Below are 14095 nucleotides of genomic sequence, written 5' to 3'. Positions count from 1 at the left end.
TTGCCTTTTTCTGCTACAAGTTTGATAAACAAAGACTGAAGGATCTTAACCGCGTACTGTGTAAGTACTAAAGAGCGGCCACAAGAATCAGGATTAGAGGTCTTCCTACACCTCGTAAATAGACTTGCGCAAGTCTGATTCACCTGGAGGTTCCGGATACCAGGTGACGTAGGAGTCTTGGAAGCCGCCGGTGTGCGGTCAATTGTTTGCAGCAGGACGGCTGAAATACAGTGGAGTAACGGTAACGGTAAGAAGGCGGATAGCCTCTAAATATACAGGACAGTAACGGAGATCTTAGTAAAAGACTGAAGTCTCACGGACTACCCCTTGTTTGGTGCAAATTGAATACAGCGCCGGTGAAAAAATACCGACGGCTGTTTGCATTTGGGGGCTAATCAATTTTAAGGATACTAATACCTAGCACCTTACCTTGCTGTAGCGGACTTGTTTAAACATACTGTGCACAACTTTCTTACCAGGAATATACGATATTACCTGTTGATCCCTTTTGGGAATATATTGCTCCTTCTGGTTTGTGACTTCTACTCAAACCTGCATGTATTGTTTTTATAACCGTTTTTATAACCATTTTTACTATATTGTTTTAGGGAGTGTTTGAGTGTGTGTATGGCTGAAAAAGCAACTATAGTTGGAAGTGAATGTGTATTGTTTTAGAATTGGAATTGAAGTATTGTTTTAACCGTGGATATTAATTATTGTTTTTGAAATTTTGAATTGTTCTTAAAACATTTAATTATATCAAATAAAAATAATAAAATATATCAGAATTGTTTATTTCCACTTCTGAACGGCAGTAGTTTGGATATCATCCCCCTTAGTCTGATCTAATCCCCACAGAGGAAAGTATAATTTGTTACATATCTACTGAATCTCCTGCTTTAAGCGCCCACTTTTTTTAATAATTTATTATTGTAATTGTTACTATCCAGGAAGGGGATAGTTTTATAGTGAGGCTTTGGAGATTAAGATTCAGCGCTTCACCCACAACATTATTTTTAAATTAGTTCCTTTTTCTTCCACGGTGTGTAAGCAGCAGAATCACTGTTGATATGGATATTTTTAGCTATCGAGATAAATTGTTTTCTGAGATTAATAAGGATTTTAAACAACCTGAAGAATGTTTTGACCAAGCTGATATTTTAAAACTTTTAGGCAAATTGGAAAAAGTTTTGAACAAAGAACTTAGGCAAAAGATGGAACTAATTGTCTTAGATAGATATTTGGATCAAGATTTAATCCCAAGGGGCCTTAAATTAAAAAAGAGTTGTACCTTTGAACTTAGTGAACCATTACAATTAGAATGGGATAGTGTTCTGAAAGGAGCATCAAAAGGTTTAATTGAAGTGATTAAAAAATCAAGAAATGAAAGTATTGAACAAATGAATAATGAAATATTAAACATTAAAGAAAAATTAGAATCGATAAAGGAAGATCAGGCCCTAAAAGAAAGACAACATGTAATTATTGAAAGATTAGAGAACACTAAGAAGGAAATTATAGTAGCCAAATATAAGAAATTTAAAAGGGATATTACAGAATCAGCAAACATACAGAGGGACACTGAACCCATGAATGTCGCTAAAGATTTGGGGAATGAAAGAGTAGAGAATAATTCATGGGAACACAATAACAGAAAAGCTGTGAACCACTATAATAGAGGACACAACTATGACTATAGAAATGGAGAATACAACAATGGGAACTATAGGAATAGATTCCAAGGTGGATGGAACCGGAATTATGATAGAAGGCCCTATAATTATAATCATTTTGATAATAGATATAATGGGCAAAATTACTTTAGAGGGAGGGATCACCAATGGAGGGAGAACCACAATGGATATAGGGATGAAAGGACAAATGATTTCCAGAGGAATAGAAATGGAGGCTATATGAGAAATAGGAATGCTGAACATTATGGTAGGGAAGGGAATAATTATCAACAAGGGGGTTTTAACCAACAAACAAGAAGGGAGGAGAATTCATCTATAAAAAGAAATCTGGATATACCAACATCAAATAGATTCACCCCCTTAAGTAATTTGAAAGAAAATCAATTCGGGGCAGGGAATAGTATGAAACAAATAGAATTAACCAGTGAAGAAAGGGATTTTTTAGATCGAAGCCCCAGAAGGGAGGGACGCCCATTACCGCAAAAAAACCCGAGTATACAAGAAAAAGAAGAAAGGGTTTTAGGGTCAAGAGAAAGAAAAAGACAACTAGAGGAGCTAGAGGAGGAAGGGGAAAGAATGGAAAGAATAGAAGCCAAGAGACAGAAATAACTAAGACAAGAAAGATAGGGATTTTCAATCTGAGTAATAAAATTTTAAGTAAAGATGAGGAGAGAGTTTTAAATTTAGGGTTATCATTTGCCCCATCTAGGACTTTAAATAAATTTGAAACTCACATTAATGTGAAGAAGTACGTGAGGAACCTTACTCTTAAACGGTTCTTTCTAAAAAACCCCATTGAAAAATATATAGGTAATGATAGAGCCACCACGAATGTTGATAAATTTGAACATACTAATTTAAAACTGAAGTCAAACTTCTATCCGAAAAACGATAGAGGAAGCAATTTAGAAACCTTCGAAAAAATGGTCCTATTGGACCTAAGGAAAAGTGAAGGACGAAAGAATAAATATAAAAGAAATTTAAATAAAAAGGACAAAGAATTGCTAGAACAACTTCAAAATAACAGTGATATCACATTCAAAATGGCAGACAAAGGAGGAGGCCTGGTCATTATGGACAGTAAAAACTATAAAAATGAGGCCGAGAGACTATTAAACGATAGAAAAACCTATAGGAAGCTAGAGATGGATCCAACTAAAAAGTTTATAACTAAATTACTTAAAATTATAGATAAAGGGAAGGATAAAGGGATTTTAACAGAAAAAGAATATTTATATATCAAACCACAACATCCTAGGATCCCCATATTTTACTTTTTGCCTAAGGTGCATAAAAGTCTAGTTAATCCCCCTGGGAGGCCTATCGTCTCGGGGATTGATTCTATTACATCCAACCTTTCTCAGTACGTGGACAATTTCCTCCAAAAATATGTAGGGACTTTAGATTCTTACTTAAAAGACTCTACTAGTGTTTTAAGAATACTGAAAGAAATAGAATGGGAGGATGGCTATTTTATGGCCACCTGTGATGTGTCATCTTTGTACACAAATATTAAACACAATTTAGGATTGGAAGCTGTGGAATATTTTTTATCTAAAGACGAGAGTATAGTTGAGGATCAGAAGGAATTTATATTAGAAAGTATTAGTTTTATATTGGAGCATAATTATTTTTCTTTTGATGGTAATTATTTCCAGCAAATAGAAGGTACAGCCATGGGCACGAGATTCGCACCGAGCTACGCAAATTTGTTTATGGGAGAATGGGAACAGAGGTTTCTCCAGTTTGCTGAGCTCGGTGCGGATCTCGTGCTTTTTAAAAGATACATAGATGACATTTTAATAATTTGGCGTGGAAGTGAAGAGTCTCTCATAGATTTATTTAATACTATGAACAGTAATGATAGGGGCCTGACTTTTACTTATAATATCAGTAAAGAGAAAATTACCTTCCTAGATTTAGATCTAGTTGTGGAAAACAAAGAATGTATAACTAAAACCCATTTTAAGCCCACGGATGCAAATAACTACATCCACGCTACTAGCTGCCACTATAAGAAATGGATAGATAATATTCCGGTTGGCCAATGCCTAAGGATTCGAAAAAACTGTTCCAGATTAATGGATTTCGAGGAACAAATAGAAATATTGGAAGATAGGTTTAGAGATAGAGGCTATCAGGAGAAAAATATTAAAGCAGCTATCACAAGGGCTAGGGACACAGAGAGAAATTCCCTTTTGGAATATAAAAATAGAAAATTTGAGAACAGAGAAATGATAGATGTTCCATTTATCACCACATATAGTGAGGATCATGGGGTAATGAGGAAAATCCTAAGAAAGCACTGGCACCTTATAAAAAAATGATCCTGTGATTGGAGACAAGCTCCCCCCATACCCAAGGATTGTGTATAAAAAAACAAAAAATTTTAAAACAATTTTAGCCCCTAGCGAATTTAAACGGAAAAAAGAAAGACCCCTGAAAGATAAGGATCTAAAAGGAGAAGAAATAAGAGGCTTCTTTCCCTGTGTCACTTGTAAAGCCTGTAGAAATGGGATTAAAAAGAAGGATGTAGTGATCCCAGGTATGGACAAAGAATATAAGATCAAGGATATAATTAGGTGCAATAGTAAGGGTGTAGTGTACATGTTACAATGTTCTTGTAATTATTTTTATATTGGGGAAACAACTAGGATGCTGAGAGATAGGGTTAGGGAACATCTAAGGAATATTGAAAAGGGGAAGTTGGATACACATTTATACCAACATTTTAGAGAGACACATAAAAATAACATCAAGGATCTCACATTTTGGGGGTTGTGTTTGGTAAGGAAGGACTGGAGGGGGGGCAATTTTGAAAATAAACTTTTAAAGAGAGAAGCTGAGTTAATTTATAATTTTAATACATTGTACCCCAATGGCCTCAACTCAGAACTAGAATTGGCCCCTTTTTTAATGTAATTTTTAATGTAATTTTCTATGTGTATTATATTACAATTTATTTTAATATCTTCTTAAAATGAGCCTCTAAATACTATATTTATCAGATTGATTATTTAATTGTTATAATATCTTCCTATAATGAGCCTCTAAAATACAATTTTTATCAGATTGATTATTTATACCCAATATTTTGTATGCCCATATACACCACTAAACTTACCGGTTGTTAGAATATTTATTGTTTACTTTTCATGCCATGTGATAGTGATCATGAGTATTTGAAAATATATAACCTCCCCCTTAGGTTAATTTTAGATATCTTTTTTCTTAAATGTTTTTTAATTAATTTTTAAATTTATTAAATTTAAGATTTTAGAATAGTATTTTATTATGGATATTAATTTGTTGTATTCTAAATGGTAATAGTCTATGTATATATATGAATTGGTTTATGAGTGTGAAGTGGTTTGCAATTGATGAAGCATGTGTCTGTATTGATTCCCACATTTAATGCAAACTGGAAGGAAATGAACTACTGACAAATCAGAAGCTACAGCGGGGTTTTTAAGAAAGCACAGATGCAGGGTAAAGTATCTTGATAAAGACCCACACGGGTTGAAACGCGTAGAAGAATTACCCTGTCACTATATAAACAAAATTGCCTTTTTCTGCTACAAGTTTGATAAACAAAGACTGAAGGATCTTAACCGCGTACTGTGTAAGTACTAAAGAGCGGCCACAAGAATCAGGATTAGAGGTCTTCCTACACCTCGTAAATAGACTTGCGCAAGTCTGATTCACCTGGAGGTTCCGGATACCAGGTGACGTAGGAGTCTTGGAAGCCGCCGGTGTGCGGTCAATTGTTTGCAGCAGGACGGCTGAAATACAGTGGAGTAACGGTAACGGTAAGAAGGCGGATAGCCTCTAAATATACAGGACAGTAACGGAGATCTTAGTAAAAGACTGAAGTCTCACGGACTACCCCTTGTTTGGTGCAAATTGAATACAGCGCCGGTGAAAAAATACCGACGGCTGTTTGCATTTGGGGGCTAATCAATTTTAAGGATACTAATACCTAGCACCTTACCTTGCTGTAGCGGACTTGTTTAAACATACTGTGCACAACTTTCTTACCAGGAATATACGATATTACCTGTTGATCCCTTTTGGGAATATATTGCTCCTTCTGGTTTGTGACTTCTACTCAAACCTGCATGTATTGTTTTTATAACCGTTTTTATAACCATTTTTACTATATTGTTTTAGGGAGTGTTTGAGTGTGTGTATGGCTGAAAAAGCAACTATAGTTGGAAGTGAATGTGTATTGTTTTAGAATTGGAATTGAAGTATTGTTTTAACCGTGGATATTAATTATTGTTTTTGAAATTTTGAATTGTTCTTAAAACATTTAATTATATCAAATAAAAATAATTAAATATATCAGAATTGTTTATTTCCACTTCTGAACGGCAGTAGTTTGGATATCATCCCCCTTAGTCTGATCTAATCCCCACAGAGGAAAGTATAATTTGTTACATATCTACTGAATCTCCTGCTTTAAGCGCCCACTTTTTTTAATAATTTATTATTGTAATTGTTACTATCCAGGAAGGGGATAGTTTTATAGTGAGGCTTTGGAGATTAAGATTCAGCGCTTCACCCACAACATTATTATTAAATAATAAATTACAAAGTCACTTTGTATATAAAGTAAACAGGGGGCGCTATACTACACACAATACTTTAAATAAAAGAACAATCCCTGTATCTCTGTAACGCTTTTCTCAGCTCAAAGACAAGCATTTTATCTGGCTGAGCTGAGAAACGCGTTGCATGTTTATGAGCTGAGAAACACTTTACATTTTTTAAACAGATCAGCTGTACACTGATGTTCTATTAAAGTTTGTATTATTTTTATCAAGTTGCAGCGTAATGTTTGTGGAAAGTCGCTGCTTGATTTCTCCTGATTGCCCGTGGCCAGATATTGGAGACTCTTGTGTCTAAGGAGGAATTCCCCTGGAGGTTTTTGCCGGGACCATCAGCCAGCTGGTGGCTGCGACATCCAGCCTGCCTATTTGCACTATCCATCTATATAGTGCCATCTTACTAGTGAGTGACCCATATGGGATTTTTTTATTTGTTTCATAAATCATGCAATCTACATCATGAGGCACCCTTTTGTCATTAAATACTAAATAAATGCTAGTGAGAATGATGTATTAAAACAAAGAATACTCTCAGAATAATTCACAGATATATTATTTAAAATGATATTCGTTTTTTAAATATTAAAAAAATAAGTGCACAATTTACTGTCCATCTGTGCCAACATATTGTAACCCTGGTTTCCTTCTATGCTAAGACCAATAAGGGAAAGTTAGAAATCGTGCACTAGAGTATGCAACCAATGACTGTGTAGAATATAACAGGTGAAAGTATTATGCTAAATTATTTAATACATGTATATAATAAAATGTGTAACATTCTTTTAAATACATTTCATAAATGTCCACTAACGTTCTGGTGGTGTGTAGGAAAACAGTGACACAAAATAATTTGTTTTTACTTATCCCTTACATGTGTTTCTATTCAAGAATTTGTAACATCTTTCACTAGTTGTTATCAACTATGTTTTACAGTACTCATGGATCACACTAATGTTATCGATTTAAACTTACTTAAGAATGTAATAGGTCCGAATATAAGAATTGTTGTTCAAGAAATAAGTTGTAAAGAAGAATATCATTTTTTTTTTTGCAAAGAATATTAACAGTTTTTGGCATGAATGTAACAGAAAATAAACTCTTTGAATCATACATATAAGCTGTAAACAATATGAGCAATATTTGCAGTAATTGAAGAGAGGTCTCGGAATCTTTGGTGAAGCAAAATCATTCCTTTATTCCTGCATGTTAAAAAACTATGGCAAATCATCAGGAGAGCATCACAGCTTCAACCCCAGAGCTTGTCTGTCACAATGGCTGACGCGTTTCTTCTGAACAAGCCGTAATCATAGCTTAATTGATGGCAGACAAGCAGGGTGTTTTAAAACATGAAATGTGAATGAATATGAGCAATATGAAATGTTCCAAGATACCTTTAAAAGACCACTTCTTAGATATCAATATATGGCATAAACGCAGTGATAGAGAACTTTTTTGAACTTAAAGGGACAGTAAAGTTAAAAAATCTTTCATGATTTAAATAGGGCATGTAATTTTAAACAACTTTCCAATTTACTTTTATTACCAATTTGCTTTGTTCTCTTGGTATTCTTAGTTGAAAGCTAAATCTAGGAGGTTCATGTGCTAATTTCTTAGACCTTGAAGACTGCCTCTACTCTGAAAGCATTTTAACGTTTTTCACCACTAGAGGGCGTTAGTTCATGTGTTTCATATAGATAACATTGAGCTCAGGCACGTGAAGCTCCTAGAAGTCAGCAATGATTGGCTAAAAATTAAAGTCTGTCAAAAGAACTGAAATAAGGGGGAAGTTTGCAGAGGCTTAGATACAAGGTAATCACAGAGGTAAAAAGTATATTATTATAACTGTGTTGGTTATGCAAAATTGATGAATGTGTAATAAAGGGATTATCTACCATTTTAAACAACAACAATTCTGGTGTTTATTATCCCTTTAAGTCCCCAAACTGTAACAGAAACCAATTTATCTCAAAGTGCCAACACTTCAAATAAAGCTTGGAAAAGGAGGGGCTTTTTTAAACGAAATTGCTCACAACTGCATGAACTAAATAGCACAAATTAACTTTTTTTTTTCTGTGTAGAAAACATAAAACACTTAAGCAAATTGAAATAGTGATCTGCAAATGCAACTTTTGTCTTCAGCTTTTATAAATCTACTAGCAAAAAAGTAGAATAAAAGCACACACATGCACACATACATACATATGCACAAGCATACACATACATACATATGCACACGCACCCATACATACATACGGACCCCCACACACATACACACATAGATGCACACATATACATTCATACACACATGCGCATATATACATAACTATACACAAACACACAATCAACGTATCAAACAGTTGCTAGGCCACCAGACCGAAAAAACAAGACAAACTGCAACAGAACAAACAGAGATCTTGCAATCACAGAAGTGAATACCGGAGGTATGTTCCGACCCCACTAACAGTGTCATAAGCCGAGGACCAGTGAGAGGCAGGGCAAACCACTAGCAGGCCAATAAATAGAACAATAAACTGTCATTTGTATATTGTATAATATTATTGTTCTAGTGCTAAAACAATGATCATCTGTCTCTATCCCATGCCCCCATTCCAATCAGTTTGAATTTGTACATAAAAACATCATATGTTTCAAAGCAATTTCAAGCAATAATAAAAATGTATTTGAATAAGAAAAAAAATCACATAACTAGTATTATTAACTTATATGTCATAAATCATTTTAAAACATTTTGCAATGGAAATTTGGAAATTAAACTCCTCAAAATGTAATACTACAATACATTTTACTTTGTATGTGTACGAATATGAAAATTGGTATTACATTTAAAAAAACAAAACAAAAAAAACACCACAAGTACTTTTTGGATCTTGTACAGAAAACATCATCCACACCCTGGGTAGATGATATTGGATGCGTGTATGAATGATGGACTTCCACAGAAAACACATACACACATATGATATGTGTGTATGTATTATTAAAAATATGGTCTCAGAGTTATCCTTGTTTGTTCTGGAAAAAAAACGATAGTGATCCCTGGAACATCAATAAATTGACTGGCTGACAGTGTCTTTGACTATAAATTAAATCCGCTGATTCTGTTTCCAGATAATTTTCCAATGTGTACTGTAAATAATCACAATAGAATTTAAACAACTCTCTTAGGAAGTCAGTCAAACTTGACTGATTAAACCTTGGGTAAGGTTGGATAAGTTTTTCAAAACTTAGATTCAGCAACGAAGTTTGACAAACTTCATCCATAAAGTCAGCTGGACGGGTGGTTTTACAGGTTAAACACCAAAAAAGCTCAACAAATATTTTATAAATCACAACAGCATTTCTTATTATTTACAATGTAAGAACTATTTTACATGTGATCAGACAGTGTACTTTTTATTCAGAAAAACAAAATGTATTCTTACCTGATAAATAAAAAAATTTCATGGTGGTGAGAGTCAACAAGCCATTACTTCTGGAATTCAACTCTTGGCCACTAGGAGGAGGCAAAGATTCCCAAAACTCTAAGAGCACTAAAAATTCCTCCCGCCTCTTTTCTACTTCTCTTTTTCTATGTCTCACTAATATACCAGAGTCTGGTATATTAGTGAGACAGAGAAGTAGAAAAGGTAGGAAAGGAAAAAGCAGGGAAAATGAGCCGCCAGAAAGGTAAGCATAAATTTTGTTTATTTTCATAAGGTGGTGAGAGTCCACAAGAACTAATACCCAAGCTGTGGGGTCCATAAGTGATATGGACGACCCAAAAATATTTCTGAAAAGGCAGGCACCTAATTTCTAGACACTGCTGCCTGGAGGACTTTTCTACCAAAAGCCGCTTCAGAAGAATTTAGTAAAGGTATGTAAGGATGACTATGTTGCTGCCTTGCAAATTTGTTCAACAGACGCGACTCTAAAGTGTGGATGCTAAAATATTACTGCGCAATAACATGGCACACACTAAAAAAATTCAGCATGAGCGAGCGACAGCGTTGTGCGGACAGATAACACGTCGGAAGTCTAAGCAGTGTAGTGGAGTAGGAGCGTGCTACAGCTCTAAGCTGACTGAAAGAAAAGCTATATTATAACAGCATGTAGGGGCAGGAGCGTGCCAGAGCGTATAGAGCTAACTCACAAAAATAAAAATAGGTTACAAGCTCTTTTATTGATGCATTTGCTCTTGAGAAAGGTGAAACACATTGAGCTACGTAATTTTAACCCCTAAACCTAACCCTAAACCTAACCGTAACCCTAACCCAAAACCTAACAACCCAAAACTTTTTTAACTAAATAATACCTATTAAAAACTAAATACATACTTACCTGTGAAATAAAACCTAACCTAGCTACAATATAACTAATAGTTAAATTGTGCTTAGGTTTTATTTTTATTTCACAGGCAAGTTTGTATTTATTTTAACTAGGTAGACTAGTTAGTAAATAGATATTAACTATTTACTAACTACCTTATTAAAATAAATACAAAGTTACCTGTGAAATAAAACCTAAGCTGCCTTACACTAAAACCTAATATTACAAAAAAAAAACTACCAATACAAAAATTAAAAAGCACTAAAATGACAAAAAATTAAAAAACCTACCATTAGAAAAAATAACAAACGGTTAGATTACGAGTTTTGCAGTATGAGTGAAAAAGCAGCATTATGGCTCTTTTTCACTATCGCTGCTATTACGAGTTTTGCAGATATAGGTGTACCACACACTTTTTTGGCTGTAACGCAACGTAACTACCACAGCTTTCAAAAAGTCATTTTTCAATGGGACTTCCATAGCGCCGGTATTACTAGTTTGCCTGTCCGGCCAAAAAGTGAGCGGTACAGCCTATAACTACAAGATCCGTACCGTAAACTGAAAGTCAGTAGTTATGGCTTATATGTTACAAAGCCGTAACATAAAACTCATAACTAACACCCATAAACTACCTATTAAACCCTAAACCGAGGCCCACCCGCATCGCAAACACTAAAATAAAATTATTAACCCCTAATCTGCCGCTCCGGACATCGCCACCACTATAATAAACATATTAACCCCTAAACCGCTGCACTCCCGCATCGTAAACACTAGTTAAATATTATTAACCCCTAATCTGCTGTCCCTAACATCACCGCAACTATACTAAAGTTATTCACCCCTAAACCTAACCCTAAGTCTAACCCTAACACTCACTAACTTTAATATAATTAAAATAAATCTAAATAAAAATGACTATCATTAACTAAATAATACCTATTTAAAACTAAATACTTACCTGTAAAATAAAACCTAAGCTAGCTACAATATAACTAATAGTTACATTGTAGCTATCTTAGGGTTTATTTTTATTTCACAGGTAAGTTTGTATTTATTTTAACTAGGTAGATTTGTTAGTAAATAGTTATTAACTATTTACTAGCTATCTAGTTAAAATAAATACAAATTTACCTGTAAAATAAAACCTAACCTGTCTTACACTAACACCTAACCTTACACTACAATTAAATAAATTACATTAATTAAATACAATTAACTACATTGCAAAAAATATAAATATTTTTTTTTATCAAATATTAAAACTAATTACACCTAATCTAATAGCCCTATGAAAATAAAAAAGACCCCCAAAATAAAAAACCATAGTCTACAATAAACTACAAATGGCCCTTAAAAGGGTCTTTTTGGGGGGGCATTGCCCCAAAGAAATCAGCTCTTTTACCTGTAAAAAAATAATACAAATAACCCCCCAACAGTAAAACCCACCACCCACACAACCAAACCCCCCCAAATAAAATCCTATCTAAAAAAAACTAAGTTCCCCATTGCCCTAAAAAGGGCATTTGTATGGGCATTGCCCTTAAAAGGGCATTTAGCTCTTTTTCTGCCCAAACCCTAAGTTAAAAATAAAACCCACCCAATAAACCCTTAAAAAAAAACTAACACTAACCCCCGAAGATCCACTTACAGTTTTTGAAGACCGGACATCCATCCTCAACGTAGCCGGAAGAAGTCTTCATTCAAGCGGTAAGAAGTCCTCAAGGGAGCCGGGAGAAGTCTTCATCCAAGCAGCAAGAAGTGGTCCTCCAGACGGGCAGAAGTCTTCATCCAGACGGCATCTTCTATCTTCATCCTTCCGACGTGGAGCGGCTTCATCTTCAAGACATCCGGCACGTAGCATCCTCTTCTTTCCACGGCTCTTCAAGAATGAAGTCTCCTTTAAATGATGTCATCCAAGATGGCGTCCCTTGAATTACGATTGGCTGATAGAATTCTATCAGCCAATCGGAATTAAAGTTGAAAAAATCCTATTGGCTGAAGCAATCAGCCAATAGGATTGAGCTTCAATCCTATTGGCTGATCCAATCAGCCAATAGGATTGAGCTCGCATTCTATTGGCTGTTCCAATCAGCCAATAGAATGCGAGCTCAATCCTATTGGCTGATTGGATCAAATAGTATATATATATATATATATATATATACTATATATATATAACATTATATTAGTGCTAGCTTTATGCAACTTAATATTGCAGTTACATTTTTATTAAAAAAGAGGGTTTTTTAGATCCGCCCTCTGTGCTCTACTGAACGGGTCTGTTTTTTTCACTGAGCGCATCTGGGCAGCTTTCTAGTCACAGCCCTGCCTGATCGTGCCGTTACACTCAATGTAGCTCGCTCCCGCTGTCAGACAGAGCAGGAGCGAGCTACATTGAGTGTAATGGCGCGATCAGGCCGGGTTGTGACTAGACAGCTGCCCAGATGCGCTCAGTGAAAAAAGCAGACCCGCTCAGTAGAGCACAGAGGGCGGGTCTGAAAAACCCTCTTTTTTAATAAAAATTTAACCACAATATTATGTTGCATAAAGCTAGCACTAATATAATGTTATATAATTCTGCACTATGTGCAGAATTATAAAACATTGTTTTCTAGGTTTACTGACCCTTTAAAAGGGCCTTTTGTAGGGCATTGCCCTAAAAAAAATAAGTTATTTTTCTACAAAAGAAAAACAAACACCCCTAACAGTATACAAACCCAGCTATTTTTCTTGCCCTTAAAAGGGCATTCAGCTCTTTTTCAAATAGCCCAAATCCTAATCTAAAAAGAAAAAACACCCAAAAAAACCTTTAAAAAACCTAACACTAACCCCTTTTTAGGTACTCACAGTTGCTGAAGTTCGGCTTGAACAATCTCCATCCCAGCGGCTCCATCTTCATCCAGGCGGATCCATCTTCATCCATCGCGGGACCTGCATCTTCTTCATCCCTGTGCAGGCGGAGCGGTCGATGCACAGAGGTGGAGGTCCAGGAGAAGGTCCAAGGCTGAGGTCCAGGCGGAGGTCCAAGGCGAAGGTCCAGACGGAGGTCCATCGATCAGACGTGGAGGTCCTCTTCATGTGATCATCCGTCGCACTCTGAGGATTCAAATGCAAGGTACCCCTTTTATACTGGGGGTACCATTGCATTCCTATTGGCTGAAAAATTTAAATCAGCCAATAGGAATTAGAGCTGCTAAAATCCTATTGGCTGTTCAAATCAGCCAATAGGATTTAAGCAGCTCTCATTCCTATTGGCAATATACTATCATTATTTATTTTGTCCCCTTTTCCTGTAATTTCATGCTGAAATTGTGAGCATTTCAGTTCCAGTTAAGCATGTGTGCTGTTCACAGAGGAAAACTTTCCTGAACTATATCAGTCTGATCCTATCAAGTAAGGTCAGTCCAGCTCCGAAATACCAGGCAATTCTCCTCTGAACAAGAATGATGACAACTTGACGTG

This window comes from Bombina bombina, chromosome 4 (assembly GCF_027579735.1).
Source record: "Bombina bombina isolate aBomBom1 chromosome 4, aBomBom1.pri, whole genome shotgun sequence".
Lineage (NCBI taxonomy): Eukaryota > Metazoa > Chordata > Amphibia > Anura > Bombinatoridae > Bombina > Bombina bombina.
Note: the sequence above shows the minus strand (reverse complement) of the source record.